Consider the following 6565-nt stretch of genomic DNA (forward strand, 5'->3'; position numbering starts at 1 on the left):
CTCGCGCAGGTGACCGAAGACGTGACCAAAACTCGACGCAAATACCGCGCGTAAATAAAAATAAATCACAATTTTCACCGAATTGGCAAACGTTCTTCTGGGCCGTTCTCGTCCTGGTCGTCGCGTTCGAATCACACTACACGTTCCACTTCCGCAGTGACTTCCGCCGACACTTCCACTTCCGCTGGCGATTGTGACTAATGGGTAGCGATTTTTCTTTCCACCTTTTTATCTACGGGCTCTTGAAAGCCTCCAGTTCCACGCCGCAGGAGCACAACGCTTGGCAACGCTTGGTACGGTTCTCGTCTCTGCCGATTTCGCGGCAATGAAGCGCGGCCTGCTCGTTCACCGGTAAAGTGGCCTCCACCTTCGACCTTCGCTAGTGGTGGCGGACCCTTTCGACTCTAATGGCCACTTGAGCCCGTACGGCGATTCACGCGGCCCTTTCACGCTCCGCATCTTGTTTCTCGATCACTCGCACTGTGCTTCAATCGTTTAAAATATACTTAATTTAATTTCATGACCACTTCATACGGCCGCACCCATCGGTTTCGCGCATGAAATTACCCACACTATCGACCCACTTCTGGTTGGCTTTCCCACAGATTGTCGTTTATTAGGGATGCTGATGTCGGAAGCCACCTAGTGTGGGCGTTTCCTAATGAAAGGTATCCATCGATGTGTCCATCGGTGTTTCGAAGCTGGGCAGCCAATGATGAATGCCTATGGATCAATTCTGTGGAAAAGAAAAATAGTTTGGAAAAAAAAAGAAAAACATTAGTCTCGTTTGTGAAGGCCGGTGCCAAATTGAGGACGGGGATGTATATCGGCGTGGAAAAAGTTTTTAATTAAAACGCCTTCATCAAGATGGTCGAGTGGCGAAAGATGGGCAGAAATTTTCATCAATTATTTCGTTTTAAAACGCTTTCCATGTCGTCACTCCCACGAGTGCCGCAGCTGTTCGGGCCCGCAATAGTATGGAAAATCTCTCAGCGGCTTCTGGGAAAAGTTCTGCCGCATGTACTCATCCCCGCGATCCCCGTGGATCTATCTCTGGCCGTGATCCGGGCTTGGGACGTGAGGTTTGAAGATCTCTGAAACGGTCCGTTCCTTTTTCGGTAAATAAACACGCAAAAAATACAAGCTTCCACACCACCGAAAGAGAATTACAGCCATCGCGCTCACCAAACAGCTGATGGGAATGGAAATTAATCTCCATTCGTACGCATTACCCTCCATTTGAGTCTCGTTTTGGCGTAATTAATCTCCAAAAGGATTAACGAAACGGATCAAGATCAGAGAGTAGCGACGCTTGAAAATCCCGGAATGGACGAACGGACACGATTTCCAGTTCAAGCCGCGCGGCTTATACGGAATTTAACATTCTCGGTATCGGCGGTCGAGTGCTGTTTTAACGCCCGTAAGGCAGGTTCTAAATGAAATGAACGTATTACATCTGTGGGGAATTCCATGAAGCTTCGTTCAGCGAAAACATAACGTATCTGTTTAATGATTCTGTGTAGTCATGGCCGAGAGGCAGCTCTCTCATAGAGCAGCTTAAAATAGCTTTCAACCGCTTCATACGTTTTCGCGTATACGAATAAATCTATTTGAGACTATAAATCTACATCTCGAACACTGTGCATGAGTTATTGAAAGCTTTTTTTCTCAGAGACCAACAGTGGTGCCTTTTTTCGTTTCATAATTTCTTCCTTCTTTCAGCATTTGTTAGTCTGGACGTTAGTTTTGAATTGTCCAGGAAACGTCCCTTGAGTGCCAACATTGTCCTCGTCCCTCTGACGCTCTAACGAAACGTTTGCTTCTTTTGTGTGAAAAATGTTGAACGAGTGTAACCAACGCCCGAAAAGCACTCAAGCTTAGAAAGTTCTGCTGCTGATCACACGAAGGCGTTATTTTTCCACTGTTCTGCAACACTTACGCACGTGTTGCCAAGCATGCCAACCGGCGCGGAAGAAACCCCTAATGCCAGTCTCGCCTCGCCATACGTGGCGTGAAACCAACAAACGATTTTCAGACACGTTTGGCATCTCGCACCTCTAGTGGGTTGCCTTTGGAAATGGTCTGTCCGATCGGCAAGAGCAGCAGCGAATTCGTTCTTGGGTGCTCCAACGCGAGGAATCGGATTACACCGTTGTGGTAAATCGGACGTCTTTGCGAAGAAAAATGATAACGATGGTTCTGGAAAGCTGCTCAGCTCTCCCACATAGGTTGGGCGTTGTGTGTCAGTGAGGAAATGATTGGAAAAACATTGTTTTTAGATTATACGCGAGCAGCTTTTTTCATATGTTATTTTTTGTCGCTCGCAGGGCTAGGAATCAAACTGGGACGGGCACCGAGGCGGGCGAAGTTTCCAAGTGCCGATGCACTTCGGCGGAGCGTATCAACGAGGCGCTTGGTGCTGTTGGGAAGCCACTGCGAGATGCAAGAGAACACGCCTGTACGAAGACAGCCTGGGAAATCGATTTTTCCGCTAAGACAAGACCACCACACGTTTAGGGGTTGGTTTCAGGTTTTCGGCATCACACCCATGGCTCGAATGTTACAGCAGCTGGGTGGAAATTCTATCATGACCACCACAAAAAAGGGTCGACTCACGCGAGCGAGAAAAGGAGCTTTCATCAGTCAGGTGAGTGTAATCGATAGCTACGTTGGCACGCTGGCGTATAACCGAAGGAACGCGCTGAAGGATGATTTACATGTCGAATAAATGTTGTGGAGTTTTCGATTATTTGCTTCATCGCTAACATCTGACAGCTAGTGGCGCTGCGGTTCTGGCATAGCCACGGTTGGGGTGCTGTTTTCCCGCATCAATAACCACACGCACACCGACTGCTGGCAAAGAAGGTGCCGAGAAATCTCTTTTCTACCGCACGCAAACGTAATCCGGGAAGAAAACTAGGCTCCTTCGGCCTCGACGAGCTCGCAAAAGGAGCTGGAAAAAGCTGGAAGAAGCGTGATGGAAAGAAATCATCCATTACAGTTGTGCAGATCAACAAAATTTAAATGAGACTCCCAGCTCAAGGTAGCGCAAACCAAGAAAAAAAGAAGCTACCACGGAAACGCCCAAAATAGGACCAATCCGAAGCCAACCCGTCCGTCGCTGGTTCTAGCCGAATTGATTGGAAAAGCTTAAATGGAAGAAATTGGATTTGTTTTGCATCCAACCGGGCGGGCGCGTTTGAATTTCAGATTAGACTTTGATGAAGCGTATCATCCAAACACGTTACGGTCAATTTACGTTTTCCGATCGCTTCGAGGATGCTCTTGACGTCGCCGCTCGGTTGTGGGGATTTTTTCGTTTGAGGTTTTTCGTTTTTTATTCGTTCTACCCAACTCTACAATTACCAACAACACTTCGGTTTTGGGCACGCGAATCGTAAACTGTTAACCTTTTTCCACTATCCGCTACTCATCTGGTCTTACTTCTGCCACTTTGCGTTCGCCATTGAGCCGCGTTCGCGTTTCATCGGTCTGATTGTAGGGCTTCAGTTTTCAGTACAAACACGCAAAGAAACTCAAAGTAAATATCCAGCCCTTGGCTCCATGCAGCCGGCCAGTGGAGGGAAATTGGTTGACTTGACAAAACTTTGTTATCTCACCATTACGGAACTAATTGGGAAAGTTATGTTCCGTTCGGAGCAACGGAGCAGGAATTGACCGGCAACCGGTTGGGTTAGGAAGTTGCCAAAAGCCCTCCATTTGACATTTTTCATCCGTCAATTGCGATCCATCGGTTGGCAGGACTTTTGCGACCGCTCCGGAGCGCCTGGAAAATCATGATAACTGTCGTGTTACATCCATAACTCCCGGTTGCCTACTCCAAGACTCGACGATTTCGTCAGTGCCGCTTATCGTGGTTAATGGCGCGTACCGAAACGATCTCACAAATGAGGGTAATTTCGTGTGAAAAAGCTACTCCTCCACTAAAATTGATTTCTTCCTGGTCGCTCGCTCACTTCACACGCGTTTCAAACGCGGCACGGCCATCGCTGTGGAAAGGAAATGGCAACCCATTGGCTGGAGCAGGTTCGCCCTTCTTCGACACAGGAAACGGCTAAAAGGTAGCTAATCTTCTGAGTGATTTCACCCATGCTGGAGAAAGGGCATCCGCGGTGTGACTACTTCCAGAGTGTGCGTGCGGCAGAGAGCGCTCATTTAAGATAATTCTTGTTTATTAATTTGCCATCCGTACCGTTCTATCGCTGCGTAGCAAACAGCTTCGGTTGTTGAGCAGCAATCTTCGCGTTCAGCCGCTCCGTACGTACGTTTTCCACCGCTTTATCAGGATTCCATCGATGTGCTCTGCCCGAGCCTGGCCGAATGTAATGGCTGAGCTCATTATCCTTTTTCTTTATTGCTTGCCGCAGCCGGCGAGAATGCTAGATTTCGATTCAATGCTTCTCCCTGATTGTGCCGGCAAACCGACTGGCAAAAAGGAGTTGCTCCATTCGAGTTGCGCATATTGATCGGTGAGCAAATAGAGGCGGAAAAAAACCCGCACACTCAGGAAAGCAAGCTTCGATACGCACAACTGATCGCTGTTGCGTGTGCTGCCAGCGCAAAAGGAGCGGTTCGAAGGAGTGAACGAATATTGTGATTACTTTCCCGAAGCTCACTAAGACAATGGGCTGGGTGGGGCCAAAATCCTTAAGTAGAGCGCCTTCCAGACCACCGTAGGAAAGACAGCACGGATCGGGTTTGTTGTATTCAACTTTTCCAACTGAGCAGGAAAGAGTAGAAACGTATTCACAAGCGGTTTCCATCGACAGGCAACATGTTTGATTGGTTTTAGTATCCATTCGAGATTAGCCACATCGAAAGTTCGACAATAGCACGACAACAAGGAAGCAAAATACTGTAGCAAATAGTGGATACAATACCATTGATGCTTTTTCTCATATGCCATCTGTATTTTGGTGCGTGCGCGCGTAAAAGAAAAAGGTATTTAAGCATACGATTCGTTATTTAATCTCAAGCTCGCTAGACACCCTTCGTTGCATCGACTGTTTAATTTATTTTCTCCGCTTGAGCAAGCTCGATAACGACTCGGTTCTCATAATCGAGACACCTAGAGAGCTGATTCCCAGTGGGTCCCGAGAACACTGCAACCGCCTGCAATGACGCTGTCTGATTTTGGGGAGTTCATTTAATTAGCACCAAACCGCTTACAGTGCGCGATGTTTAGTATTCAGGGCCACTTACCAACGGACTATTTACCCCTCGAGACCTCATTAACCCATTTCGCGTCTCGCCACCCCACCGGAAGCACCGTTCATCGCGCGGGCTTGGAATTGCGCTCGGCACGGATGGGAAAAATGATTGGCGATTTTCTTTTCGGGGTCCTCACAAGCGTGGGTGGGATTGCATTGCGCGGCCGGGCTTCAGGCAGATGAGCGATGAAAGAAAAAGGGCCAAATCCTAGTTAAGGCCACGGTTGCTGTAAGCAACTCTGATTTTTATGATGATTTCCAGCGTCATAAATTCACGCTGCTTTCACGCTGCGGCCGTAAGTCTTCGCACCGTGGAGTCCTGGCGCCGAGATGCCAGCTGGCTGCGATCCACTGCCTTCGGGAGTACGAGACTGGATTGCAAAGTGGATGCTCTCAGCACGACTTAACCTGACGAAAGACCCTTTTTCTCGTTGCTGTTTCCCTACTCGCACGCCCTGGGAAAATGCGTCCAAACCTCGCGTCTTCAAGCGCCATCGCTACACACACACACACACACACATTCCTCCCGGGACTGGGGCAATGTGCGGTACATTTACCGGTTGCTTCCAAACACTGTCTCCGGCTGGTATCCCTCGCGCCCGATCATATTTCTTGCGCGGCGCTGCATTATATCTAAATTATGTTTTCGTTGTTGATTTATGGCTCCGAGGAGTGGCGCGCTCGTGGGTGCCGTGTCGATGTCCTGGGCGGGGAGTCCTGTTGTTGGGAGGGCCACGTAACGTTACACGCCGAGCGCCCCATGCCAGGGCTCCAATTTCCCGAACCGGGTCGTCGCCGTGGCAGCAAAGCTCACGGGACATGACTGGCACATACAACCAGCAGCAGGAGTACAACGAACTTCATTCCCGAGAATGAGGCACAACATCGGTAGCGCGTAATCACTGCCACGAGCAAGTGCAACTTGCGACATCGGGGCTTTTATCGTGTGTTACACGGTGCCTGTGCCGGTGCCGAGGCGCTGCTAGTCAACATTAAATGACATTCGGTGTAGGACGCCCACAAACTTTGGACGAGAGCGGTGATGATGGGTGGAGAAAAAATCCAGTGGTCGGAAAACTCGCAAGTGGCACAAATCGAGAAGTTATTATAGCTCGCTGGCAGGCTTTTGAGGCCGGCAAGTCGTCGTCCTGGCAGTCGGCGTCTTCCACTTTGATCCTGAGTAGACTCGGCTGCTCGACCAGTAATGCGCTAAAGCCTCTAGCCTTCAGAAAACTTGGATCCATTCACACCGAGGAGCAGCAGCTTCCGATCGAGGAAAAGTGATATGAGACGAGTCTCGGGAAAGCGGTCGGGCTTTTGGGAGAGATGGTGAA

Source organism: Anopheles nili, chromosome 2, assembly GCF_943737925.1.
Source record: "Anopheles nili chromosome 2, idAnoNiliSN_F5_01, whole genome shotgun sequence".
Classification (NCBI taxonomy): domain Eukaryota; kingdom Metazoa; phylum Arthropoda; class Insecta; order Diptera; family Culicidae; genus Anopheles; species Anopheles nili.